The sequence below is a fragment of the Eschrichtius robustus genome, chromosome 4, assembly GCF_028021215.1.
Source record: "Eschrichtius robustus isolate mEscRob2 chromosome 4, mEscRob2.pri, whole genome shotgun sequence".
Taxonomy (NCBI): Eukaryota; Metazoa; Chordata; class Mammalia; order Artiodactyla; family Eschrichtiidae; genus Eschrichtius; species Eschrichtius robustus.
In genome coordinates this window covers 55,631,543-55,645,933 of record NC_090827.1, presented here as the reverse complement: position 1 = coordinate 55,645,933, position 14,391 = coordinate 55,631,543, and the positions used below count along the sequence as shown (strand labels likewise).

Genomic DNA, 14,391 nt, shown 5'->3' with positions numbered 1-14,391 from the left:
TAGCAGGCAGATTCTCAACCACTGCGCCACCAGGGAAGCCCCGTGAATACATTTTAAAACGGGGAATGAACGTGGATGCATATTTTCCATTAACAGCCTGAGGAAGGGAACTCTTCAGAGATGAGATAAGTAAATTCTCAGTGACATTCCTTTTAAATGATAAGTAGAGCCTAAAATTTGCTACTCTCACATGGCTCTTGCACCACTTGGGACTTCGTCTGTCTAGAAGCCTCAAGAGCAGTCCATGGAACACATTCTCCTCCCGTTTTTTTGTTTGTTTGTTTGTTTGTTTGGCCTATTTGGGGATTTCTTCTACTCATGATTCTTTTTACTACTGACCCCTAGCCTTTCCTCTGTAACCCTTATCCCACCACATAGGATCTACTCTACAAAGTCAACCTGTTTATAGATCCCGATCCTTCTACCACCTCCTGAATAGCTCTTAAGCTAAACTTTTTATTCTACATCTCTCACTGATCATAGAACACAAAAGTAGTAGCAGCATTCTGCTTTAACTCTCCACTGCTGTATCCAGATTATTTAACACTTTTTTAAATTGGGGTATTAATGAGAACCTGCTGTATAGCACAGGGAACTCCACTTCACTGTACAGCAGATTATTTGACACTTTTAACAACACTATTCCTCTGACATTCCTGCCCTCTTGTGTCCATCCTTCTTGCTATTATCTGAAGACTTCATAACCCATCACCGTTTCATGGACATACCCCTTTTCCTATCCAACCTAGATGCATAGCACTATCAGTTAACTTGCCTCTTGCAATAAATAATCCCAGCTGCCCATGTCTTTTTGTGCTTTGGTTGTATCTGTCCTGATAACCCTCAAAAGCAGATTGACCCAATTATCCTCTTGCTTGCACCATTAGCTTGACCCCTGAGTAACACAGAAGGAAATTTTAAGAAATTTCACAAAGGTGTGGATGGCTGCTACCAGTGATTTATGGTCTCCAAACTCAGCCAGCCCCTTTTTGGCCCTCAGCCACCCATTTATTTGCTGTTTCTCAATTCTTAGTTTCACCATTCTCCCTCCAAAATACTCTGAAGCTTCACCACTCTCTCAAAACCATTGTTCTCAACTGCTGACCCTGACTCCTGTCCATATTTGCCTCACATTTCACAGAGAACATTGAGTCTAAACATAGAAACCAACACCTGATCTGTCTGTCTCTCTGTCAACCAAAATCAGCTCCCTCACTAGCTGGCGCCCCCCTCAGAGTGCCCTTCTGATTATTCCCAATCACAATTCCATTCTGGCTGCTACTGGCCCCTGGACCCACCATCTATGTTCAGAACACATCCGCCCCTAACTCTTAGAACACCACATGCCCTCCTTCCCTCAGCCCACCTCTCAGAGGCCCAATTTGCTGCACACTTGTCCACATTCCCCCAACACAGCAAGGCTTAGGCTTCCCCAAAGACCACGAGGGTGTATATGCCCTCAGAGTGACTCAGGCTTTTCTGGTGACATTTCTGAAATAAAATAAGTGGCTGCACTCTCTACTTTTTGAAACAGTTTTTTTCTGGAAAAAAAATTAGTAGTTCATTTTTATTAAGTGAAATATTCCTTTATACATGCATCTACTCTCACCACATTTTTCCAGATTCAGAGAGAAAAGGACTCCTTGACTTGGTTAGAGCTAATTTATTCAACTTGTTTTTTATCCTTTTCACCCGTCTTTTCACTAAAGCCATACTTCATCTATTGTTCTCTTTTTTTTATATATACATTCTCAAACTGACTCTCCCAACTGGCTCTCTTATCTTGCCTCTAAACATGCTGGAACCATTTCTATATTAAAGAAAAGAAATCCTCTACCTCTCTTACAGTTTCCAGCTAAGCTCCTCAAAAGAACAAGTGTCTCCAACTCTCACTTCTCATGTAGGTGCTAACCCATTGTAATTAGCCCTCTGCCACCATTATTCAAATGAAACAACTCCTGCTAAAATCACCAGTGACTGCCAATTTCAAAATCTTATGCACTATTTTTATTTCTCATCCTATTTAACTTCTCTACATTATTTAATTACTGTTGATTAATCCTTATGCTGATTAATTCTTTCTTCTCAAAACTATTCAAATATTCTAACATTTTATGTCAGAATCTCTCATTGAACTCTCCCCTTGTTTATTTCATGCATGTTGGTAATCAGCAGAGTTCATCCTTGGACTTCTTTTCTTATCATATACATTCTCTTGAGTGATTTGATCACTTTTCTGGAGTGGAGTTGTCTTTGAAACTATAACCCCAGCACAGATCTCTTCTTTATTTAAGACTCAATTATCCTATTGCTCACTTGAGAACCTTCTGGGTATCCCATTAGCATCTAAAACTTATTTTCAAAATTAAGATCATTTTTATCTGTAAAACCTACTGTTGCTTCTGTGTCCCCTTTCTTGGCGAATAGTACCACCCTGGTAACCCAACGCAAAATCCAAACGTTATCCTAGACCTCTTCCTCTCCATCACCACCACCTCTATAACTAATGATTTACTAAAAATACTAGATTCTGTTATCTTAACAGCTTTGTTTATATTAAAGCAAATATAAAATACGTCATTTCACTTGTCAACACTTCAGTATGAATCTTCATATGATAACATTTTAAATGAAACCATCATGACATTATACCTAACAAAATAATTCCTTAATATCATCTAATACCTAGTTAGTCTTTATTCATACTTCATTGACTATCTTAAAGTTATCTTTCCATAGCTCGTTTGACCAAATCAAAATCCAAATAATACTGTGTTATTCTTTTACTTTATAACAGCCCCCTTCCTTCTTTTTATCTTTTATGCTGTGATTTGTTGGAGAAACTAGGTCACTTGTCCTAAGAAATGTCATATTCTAAATGTGACTGATTGTGCTCATGCTGTTGTTTGTTACACACTCCCTCTATCCTCCTATTTCCTGTCAACTGGCTTGATGAAATTCAGTTTCAATTTTTTTTAGGTAAGATTTTTTTAAATGTGAAACTCTGTGAGTTTGATCAGTGGGTTCTGGTGGTGTCAGTCTGATGACTCTATCATAAAGTTCCCATCAAATTTCACCCAGTGGTTTTAGCATACAATAACGAAGGCTACCTAAATGTTTTTACTAAGGTTTGTATAATGGTGATTTTCTAATTCTGTCATTCATTCTGCATTTTTTAGCTAGAATTCTTCCACAGAGAATAACTTTTCCTCATTGTTTATTTGATTGCCCTGAAATAGAATTCAATTCATGCAGAAAGACAAAATAAATGTTTTTATTATTTTCCTAAGTTTATGAAAAAAATGCAAAGCCGAAAGCACAAGAGTATACAGATAGTGCCAAACTGTTTTCAAAGTGGTTATGCTATTTTATATCCACCAAAACTACTATGTAAGTGCTCTCATTAGCCCTCATTCTTACCAACACATGACATCTACAAACTTTTTTTTTTCACTGTGCTAAGTTATAATTGATCTCTCATGGTGGTCTTAATTTTTATTTTTGTGTTTACTAGTCAGATTGGGCATCTTTTATTGGTTGTTCAGATTTCCTTTCTTTGAAGCATCTATTAAGACTTTTCCTCATTTTTTCTATTGGTTATTTATTCTTCTTTTTCTTATAAATTGCAGGAGTTCCTTTTATTTTTTTGAGTATTGATTAATCCTTTGCCTCTTATATATATTGAAAAATATAATCTTCCAGTATGTGATTCTCCTTTCACTTCCTTTACATGGACTTTCGATGGTCAGAAGTCAGAAGTTTTGATATATTAGTTCATTCTATTAATCTTTTCCTCAGAGGTTTGCATTTTTTGTGTTTTGTTTAACAAATTCCTACCTTTCTGGAAGTCATAAAGATATTGTCCTATAAAGTACTGTAGTTTAGCTTTTTATTTTATATCTTTAACCTACCCGAATTTAAGACTGTATATGGTGGTTAGGTAAGGGTGCACTTTCTGTTTTTGTCTTCCATATGACTAATAATGTGTCCTAGCAACATTTATTGAAAAGTCCACTATCCCTTGTCCCACATCTGCAACACCATTTGTGTCAAAAGTTGAGTTCTGTATGTGCTGGTTTGTTTCTGGGCTCACTCTTTTGTTTTACTGTTCTCTCCTTAAAATAATAAAATCTTACTCATTTGTTATATGTTCATAATAATTCTTGATATAAAGAAGGGCAATTTCTCCATCCGGTTTTTCTTTTTCAAGAGTATCTAGTCTATGCTTGTCCTTTACTCTCTCATATAAATTTTAGTCAACTTCAAATAGTCACACACAAAAAATGGTGTAATTTTGATTGGAATTGCTTTCAAGTTATGACCAGTGTACCACTGATTGACATCTTTATAGTATTAAGTCTTGCATTTATATATTTACATTTATTTATGCCCTCTTTAATGTCTTTTAATAATATTTTATAATTTTCTCAGTTAGAGACTTTTGTCATTTTGGGGTTTTTTTTCCTCCTCGGTGCCACATAATTTCTGAGCTTTCAAACAAAATTAGCTCTATTACGAAGACCCCACTGTAAAATTTGACCATGTTGAGTTTAATTTAAGCCATCCATCGGAATCAGACTTCAGATTTTTCACTCAAGAGATTTCATGCCATTAAATGACTTAAAACAGTTGTTACTAGAGGAAAAAAATACCTTTGGTATCCATAATTCCACACTTAGTTTGATTCAGAACTAAAACAAAGACTTTTTAAAGCTTTCAAAATGTCCCTTTCTATTTACTTATCTTTTGACATGCTGTTTTATTCTGTGTAGGAAGAGACAGTAGTTCTGTGATTAGAATCCTGCCTTGCATTTTTACTGTGGAAAACATAAATATGAGCAGACAGCTGCAACTGTTATGAAATGCAGCAGTAGAAAGGGCCGAGAGCTTGATCATCTTGTCAATTCAGACTTCATCTTGACCATGTGTTTACAATTCAGTACCTTCCTTTGGGCATGATTGTGAATAAACTATAAGCAAATAGCATGTTACCGTTTACCAAGTTCCTTTACACTTCCCTAGAACAACTTTGTGAAATAGGTTCAACAGGCATTATACTTAACATCCGAGGGAGGATAAAAGAGGATAAATCACTTGCTAAAGTTCACAAGTGAAACAGTGATAAGTGAGAACAAGTTCTTAGGAATTCACTGCTCACTTCCAAAACACTCTTCTAGGTTTAAAAGTGTTTGTATCCTGAGGACATTTGCACTATGTAGAATCCTTGAGTTACATTCTGCCCCACGTTTAGCTGCTTAAATTTCTGTATTTATGTATTGTTGAACAAAGATCTAAGGTCTGCCTGTCGAGCTCTACCCATCCCTCAAATAGAATGGTCAGGAGGAAATGAAAAAGTTCTCTTTGTGTTTCTCTTTGGAGAGTCCATGAAATATTCATACCCTTGACCGAGGAATGCCCCTAAATACTAAAGCTTAGAGAGGTATTATTGTCAAATTTCCCTTGCCGTCCCATTGTCTGTTTTATTAAAGTGTTGAACGTGCCAAATCTCTGAAGTTAGAACTATAAAGTTGCACTTATCCTGTGCTTAAACGCATTCTCATGAAAGCATCTGGTAACATATTGGCAGGTTCTGAAGTTTAAAAAAAAAAAGGAGTAAATGACTCAGTGCTTCTACAAGTGGTATATAAAATATTGCCTATTTTAAAGTTATTAATATTATTCCACATCTAAATATGGTGACCAAACATTAGAATATCAATTTAGTCTCTTCAACTGATATTTGCTAAATTTTAAAGAGAAGGGAGTGCTTTGGAGGGGAAAGTGCTGATGGAAGGAGGCTTGCCATAACCATCTAGCTCCTAGATATTCAAAGTGTGGTCCATGGACCAGGAGCACTGACACCACCTGAGAGCCTGTAAGAAGTGAAGGATCTCAGGCTCTATTCCAACCAGTGAAGCAGAAATGTCATTTTAACATGATCCCCCAAATTTCAATATGCATATTAAAGTTTGAGAAGCATACTCTAGACCTGTGCTGTCCAGTAGGGTCGCCACTAGCCATATATGGCTATTGAGTACTTTCAGTGTAACTAACCCTGAATTAAGATGTGCTGTAAGTGTAAAGTACACACCTGATTTTGAAGACATCATAAAAATATAAAATAAGTTATTAATAAATTTACATTCACTATGTGTTAAAATAATAATATGCTAGATATATTGAGTTAAATGAGATACATTATTAAAATTATTTTCACATATTTCTTCTTACTTGTTTTTAGTGTGGCTACTAGGAAATTCAAAATGACATATATGGCTCATGTTTATGGCTCACATTATACACACACACACACACACACACACACACACACACACAGAGCACTGTTCTGGTCTGCTGGTCCCCAACCCAGAGGTTCACTCCCATCCTGATCTTTAGGACCAGTACTGATCTTCGGTAGGTGTGATACAAGAAATCATAAACCAGAGATCACCATTTAATAGTGTCTGGCTGCAGACATGTTTTATTTGGCCTGCACAATATATTTAAAAGTTGTGTCAATGTCAATGTTCTAGAAACAGGAAATGTCACATAAAATATCTTTGATGTGCAGATTCTCCTAAAAACTAATAAGGTCTTCCCACACTGAGCCTTCATTCTCTCATTCCAGCCATGATCTTGAATTAAATAGAAGCTGCTCTGTGAGATGGGGTATGTTCTCACCAGATTACCAGAGACTTGCCCACTCATACTTATTGATAACTGCACTGTCATCCTTGAGTCACTCATTCATATAACACCTATCAGATTCTTCTAGGCCTTTGAGTTTGTGACTTCCGGTCTAAATCCCCACCTTAGGTTTTTAAAGTCATATTTGCCAGTAGCCCAGTCATGATCTCCTTTGCTCGACCCCTCTGGGTGGGTTTAACTTCAGCCCTTGGGCTCTCTCAGGTTGTTCCATACCACTGTGACTGGTCTGAGTCAAAGCCTGAGATGATTATGATGCTGATAAAAATTAACTGAGAGCTTACCGGGCACTAGGCACTGTGCTAAATAATTTATATACATCATTTCACTTACTCTTTACAACAACCTTATGGGTTAGGAATATTTTTCACATTTTAACATCAAAGGACATGCATCATAGTGGTGTTGACTGGCTTAACCAAAGTTACACATAGACAGTTGCACTCACAATCCAGGACCAAATAGAGATCTGTGGAACCCCAGATGCCATGATTTTTTTTTAATCGATGCTACATGATTCTACTTTAGGACTTTGTCATGAAAAGATAATTTTCCCCTTTGGTCTTATATCCATATCCTAGTCATTGTCAGGTCATATATTTCTTTTGTAGATGTGTATCTGACTTGACAAGACCTAATTTGGGGTTGTTTTTCAGAACTTTAAGCAATCCTGCTATCCATGGTTAAGACTGGGGAATTTCATCCATCCTGTACCCACCCTTGCCACTTCCTCCTTTCACTGAGCTTGGCAGAAAACAACTCTTTGTACTTGACCAGGCTTTTATTTTCAGTCACTATGAGTAAGAATTATAGTGCCCCACAGCTTTGTGTGTGGAAGAGCTCAGGACAGAATTAAAAGTGGCCTTTAATTGTGGCTTCGGCCTAAAAATCTTTAGGGAAAAATTGGCCCTGACTTGTTGAACCTCAGTTATGTTCCAGGACACTTTTAGAATCTATTCATATCCCCTGAACTGTGGTTCACACAATTTTTGTAATATTTACATGGAATTCTTTTACAAATAAATTTAATTTTCCAATACTTAACTCCTTTTAGTTTTTCCTTATCCAAAGGTAAACAGTAACTACTATCTCTCATGGAAGACTCAAGGATGCAGAAGAGAGATCTGAAAGATGGACCTCCTTCTGTTGGTCTATAAAACCCAAATACACTAGAATAGTTCCTACCGAATTCCTACTGAAATATCTGTCTACATTATTCTATGGTAGAATTCTATCTAGGCTGTTTGGCTCATTGCCTTAAAAAAAGTCAGAATCCCAGAACAATTATCTGGTAGTATCTTTAATTGTCTAGAATGTGTTTCCCTGAAGATTATGTCTCTGGGTAAACCTTAAGTGAATAATTAGAGATCTGAGACAACCTCTAGTTCACTGACAACATTTACTGTGGTTGTGACAGTATTATTCTTTTTTTTTAATTTATTTACTTTTTTTTATAATTTTTTTAAAATTTATTTATTTATTTATTTATGGCTGTGTTGGGTCTTCGTTTCTGTGCGAGGGCTTTCTCTAGTTGTGGCAAGCGGGGGCCACTCTTCATCGCGGTGCGCGGGCCTCTCACTATCGCGGCCTCTCTTGTTGCGGAGCACAGACTCCAGATGCGCAGGCTCAGTAGTTGTGGCTCACGGGCCCAGTTGCTCCACGGCATGTGGGATCTTCCCAGACCAGGGCTCGAACCGTGTCCCCTGCATTGGCAGGCAGATTCTCAACCACTGCGCCACCAGGGAATCCCAAACAGTATTATTCTTTACACAAGATTTGTTCCAGCATTTAAAAAAATTTGGTAAAATATACATAGCATAAAATTTACCATTTTAACCATTTTTAAGTGTACTGTCCAGTGGCATTAAGTACATTCAAACTGTGCAACTCTTCCAACTTTTATTACAAAATTTTAAAAATTTTTGAAAAGTTTGAATAACAGTACAATAAATGCCAATATACTCACAACCTATACTAAACAACTGTTAACATTTTTCCAAATGTGCTTCAACTCTCTTTAGTATGTTGGTGTGTGTGTACCATTTTAAAGTAGCTTGCAGATTTTACCCCTAAATGTTCCACCATTCATGTCCTAAGAATAAGAACATTCTCCTATATAACATTACCATTATCATATATAAGAAAATTAATAATTATTTCCTATTATTATCTAATATCCAGCTCATATTCAAATTTTCCTAATTGTTCCAAAAAGTGTTTTGTAGCTGGTTTTGTGAACCATCATCCAAACAGTGTACAAAACTTGCATTGCTTATGTATTTTGACTCTCTTTTATTCTAAGATAGCACCTTCTCCCCTACTTTCCAACAAGGTATTTTTTTCTTGGTCGTGACATTGTTTTTTTAAAGAGATAAGGCCAGTTGCCTTTTACATTGTCCTGTATTCTGGATTTGTCTGATTGTTTCCTTGGAGTATTATTTGATTTGCTTCTCTCATATCTGTATTTTCTTTAAACTGGGAGATAAGTCTAAAAGCTTGATTGTATTAAGTGTAAAAATTTTTTCAGTAAGAATTCTTTATTGGTGACAACTATGTATTGCATCGTATCAGAAGGTGCTTAATGTCAAGTTGTCTTATAGTTAGTGATGCTCAATTTGACCCCTTAGTTAAAGAAGAAGTGTTAAATATCTCTTCAGAAAAGCTACATTTTATTTTCCTTGGGAAAATTTTATAGTAGCTAAACTAGTATGAACTAACATTTATGTATTTGTTTATTTCCTATTTAAAATCTATGTTTTTTAAAAGAAAGACTATTAGTAGCAAATTAACCTTGCTATCCAGAGTTTTTTCATTTAATTGTCTAAATCAGAATAAAAGACAGTATTTGTTATAAAAGAATTCAAATAAAGTTATACTGTAGAGCTGTCAGAAATCATAAACAATTTCCAATATGTACATAAGCTGTGCACCAAAACTGCACTTGTTTATGGAACTCAGAACCATTTTCCTAGAGAAACTATCAGTCCATTTCCTAGGTCAACTCTCAAAATGCCAAACCCATTATTTCTTTTGAAAATTTAATTTTGTTTTATGTAGCAAGAAGAAACTCTGTGACAGCAAATAAATGTCTCCACCCTTTTGCAAGTTCCCTGCTTCACGTATATGGTGACCATCCCATTTGGGTTAATTAAATAAATAGGGACACACCATGATAATCTTCCTTCAGATAACATATCTGTGACCATCATGGAATCAAAAAAGGAAGGTAACATGCTTCAGGGAACACATCTTGCTCTCTGGAGTAGTAGGCAAGATCAGTTCCTGTTCTTTGAATACATGTAAATCAACATTCCGGGTAGATTCTGTTCAAAAGTCCAACATTCATAACTTGGGGAATACTATCAATCTGGTGATGATTGAAAATCTAAATATCTAAGGATGCTTAAGTGTAAATCTCACAAGTGAGAAGAGGATTAATGGCTTGCTTAAGCACAAAAGAGTAAATGTAGTAGAAGTGATGTGAATTAAATTTTTACATGATCATGCTGTCTATAGAATTAAGAGGAAACTATGGAGAGAGTAAAGATAGAAGCAGAGAAAAACAGAGGCTACTGGATCTAAAATGTCAACTTCCTCAATGGTAGTCCAGTAATTCCATACACTGGGTTTTCTGTTAAAGTTGGTCTAATCATGGGTTCTGAAACTTCAGCATACACATGAATCACATAGAAGACTTGTTAAAACCAGATCTCTGGACCCTACTCCCAGAGCTTTTAACTTAGTAAAATTAAAGTAGGACCTGAGAAATTGTATTACTAATAAATCCTCAAGTGATGCTGATGCTGCTAGTCCAGGCACCACCCTTTAAGGACCACTGGTCTAGAGGATGCCTCTACTTCCCCCTGTCAATGCCAGGCATCAGGTCTGCCTGAGGAAAAGCTGGATCTGCATAGCAAACAGTGACAGTTTTACTTCTTCTTTTCCAATTTGGATTCCTTTTATTTCTTTTTCTTCTCTGATTGTTGTGGCTAGGACTTACAAAACTGTGTTGAATAAAAGTGGCAAGAATGGTTGCATAGAGTGAGAAATTAGAAGTTTTTAACAAAGAATTAGAAAATATAAAGAACAACCAGACAGAATTAAAGAATACAGTAACTGAAATGAAAAATACACCAGAAGGAATCAATAGTAGACTAAATGAGGCAGAAGAACGGATCAGTGAGCTGGAAGACAGAGTAATGGAAATCACTGCTGTCAAACAGAAAAAAAAGCAAAAAGAATGAAAAGAAATTAGGACAGTTTAAGAAACCTGTAGGACAACATCAAGCATGCTAATATTCACATTACAGGAGTCCCAGAAGGAGAAGAGAGAAATAGCTTGAGAAAATATATGAAGAGACAATAGCTGAAAACTCCCCTAATCTGGGGAAGGAAACAGTCACCCAAGTCCAAGAAGCACAGAGATTCTCCTACAGGATTAACCCACAGAGGAATACACCATGACACATTGTAATCAAAATGACAAAAATTAAAGATAAAGAGAGAATACTAAAAACAACAAGGGAAAAGCAACAAATAACATATAAGGGAACTCCCATAAGGCTATCAGCTGATTTTCAGTAGAAACTCTGCAGGCCAGAAGGGAGTTGCATGATATACTTATTATATAGACTTAAAGTGATGAAAGAGAAAAATCTACAACCAAGAATACTCTACCCAGCAAGGCTCTCATTCAGATTTGATGGAGAAATCAGAAGCTTTACAAACAAGCAAAAGCTAAAAGAATTCAGCACCACCAAACCAGCTTTCCAACAAACGCTAAAGGATCTTCTCTAGGCAGAAAAGAAAAAGCCACAACTGGACAAAAGAAAGTTACAAAATGGAAAAGCTCACTGGTAAAGGCAAACATACAATAAAGGTAGGAAATCATCCACACACAAAGCTAATAGGGAGGTTAAAAGACAAGAGTGGTAAAAATCATTTGTATCCACAATAAACAGTTAAGGAATACTCAAAACAATTAGATGTAAAATATAAAATCAAAAATGGTAATCATGGGGGGAGGAGAGTACAAATGCAGGGTATCTAAAATGCATTTGAAATTAAGAGATCAGCAACTTAAAACAAGCATTTATAAATACAGAGTCGTATACAAAATTCTCATGGTAACCACAAAACAAATATCTGTAATAGATATACACACAAAAAAGAAAAAGGAACCCAAACATAACACTAAAGATAGTCATCATATCACAAGAGAAGAGAACAAAAGAAGAAAGAGGAAAAAAAGAGCTACAAAAGCAAATCCAAAACAATTAACAAAAAGGCCATAGAATGTACATATCAATGGTTACCTTAAACGTAAATGGACTAAATTTCCAACCAAAAGACAGAGACTGGCTGAATGGATACAAAAACAAGACCTGTATATTTGCTGCCTACAGGAAACTCACTTCAGATCTAGAGACACATCCAGACTGAAAGTGAGGGGTTGGAAAAAGGTATTCCACTCAAATGGAAATCAAAAGAAAGCTGGAGTGGCAATTCTCGTATCAAACAAGATAGACTTTAAAATGAAGACTGTTACAAGAGACAAAGAAGGACACTACATACTGATCAAAAGATCAATCCAAGAACAAGATATAACAACTGTAAATATATATGCAGCCAATATAGGAGCACCTCAATATATAAGGCAAATGTTAACAGATATAAAAGGAGAACTTGACAGTAACACATTAATAGTGGGGGACTTCAACACCCCACTTACATCAATGCACAGATCATCCAGACAGAAAATTGATAAGGAAACACAGGCCTTAAAATGACACATTAGACCAGATGGACTTAATATTTATAGAGCATTCCATCCAAAAGCAGCAGAATGCACATTCTTTTCAAGTGCACATGGAACATTCTCCAGGATAGATCACATGCTGGACCACAAAGCAGCCCTCAGTAAATTTAAGAAAACTTAAATCATATCAAGCATCTTTTCCAAGCACAAGACTGTGATGCTAGAAATCAACTACACGAAAAAAAAATGCAAAAAACACAAACATGTGGAGGCTAAACAATATGCTACTAAACAACCAATGGATCACTGAAGAAATCAAAGAGGAAATAAAATATTACCTAGAGCCAAATGAAAATGAAAACACAGTGATCCAAAACCTATGTGATGTAGCAGAAGCAGTTCTAAGAGGGAAGTTTATAGTGATACAATCTTACCTCAGGAAACAAGAACAATCTCAAATAAACAACCTAACGTTATGCCTAAAGCAGCTAGAGAAAGAAGAACAAACAAAACCCAAAAGTTTGGTTTGTTAGTAGAAGTTAGTAGAAGAAAGTTAGTAGAAGAAAAGAAATCATAAAGATCAGAGCAGAAATAAATGAAGTAGAAACTAAAAAACAGTAGAAAAGATCAATGAAACTAAAAGCTAGTTCTTTGAAAAGATAAACAAAATTGATAAACCTTTAGCCAGACTCATCAAGAAAAAAAGGGAGAGGGCTCAAATCAATACAATCATAAATGAAAAAGGAGAAGTTACAACTAACACTATAGAAATAAAAAGGATCATAAGAAACTACTATAAGCAACTATACACCAATAAAAAGGACAACCTAGAAGAAATGGACAAATTCTTAGAAAGGTACAATCTCCCAAGACTGAACTGGGAAGAAATAGAAAATCTGAACAGACCAATTACCAGTACTGAAATTAATTCAGTAATTTAAAAACTCCCAACAAGCAAAAGTCAAGGGCCAGATGGCTTCAGGGTGAATTCTACCATTTAGAGAAGAGTTGACACCTATCCTTCTGAAACTATTCCAAAAATTAAAGAGGAAAGAACACTTCAGAACCATTCTATGAGGCCACCATCACCCTGATACCAAAACCAGAAAAAGATAACACACAAAAAAGAAAATTACAGGCCAATATCACTGATGAACATAGATGCAAAACTCCTCAACAAAGACCAGCAAACCGACTCCAATAATACATTAAAAGTATCATATACCATGAGCAAGTGGGATGTACCTCAGTGATGCAAGGATTTTTCAGTATCCACAAATCAATCAATGTGATACACCGCATTAACAAATTGAAGAATAAAAACCATATGATCATCTCAATAGATGCAGAAAAAGCTTTTGTTGAAATTCAACATTGATTTATGATAAAAACTCTTCAGAAAGTGGGCATAGATGGAACATAATAAAGACTGTATATGACAAACCCACAGCTAACATCATTCTCAATGGTGAAAAACTGAAAGCATTTCCTCTAAGATCAGGAACAAGACAAGGATACCCACTCTTGCCTCTTTTATTCAAAAACTAATTAAAATTTTAGTATAATCTTTCACTGTTTTCATAAATATCCAAGAATATAGAGTGTGATATGTACAAAGTGTCTGAATTTCCTTCTGGTTTTGGTATAGAAATGATTTCCTTTATATTATCAAATTTCCATTTGGTTCTACTTTGTTACATAAAAGGAGTGTGTTGGGCAATAAGTTGGGATACAAGAGCTTATAAAATTTAGAACTTGAACTGCCGAATTACTTATAAAATAAAATTCATTCCAGTTCTACTAATTTATGAAATTGAATGAAGCAATGTGAGAACAGTTTCTTTAAACAATATATGATTTCATTATCAAATGTTACAAAATTTTTCACATAAATTTCAAAACCAGAACAACAATTTGAAAAATCAAGC

General features: G+C 35.6%; 1 protein-coding gene across 2 annotated transcripts in view; it reads left to right on the top strand.

Annotated features, from left to right (window-relative positions):
• Positions 1-14,391, top strand: part of CFAP299 (cilia and flagella associated protein 299) — a 612,278-nt gene that overhangs the window by 518,956 nt on the left and 78,931 nt on the right. The gene's annotated exons all lie outside the window — the stretch shown is intronic.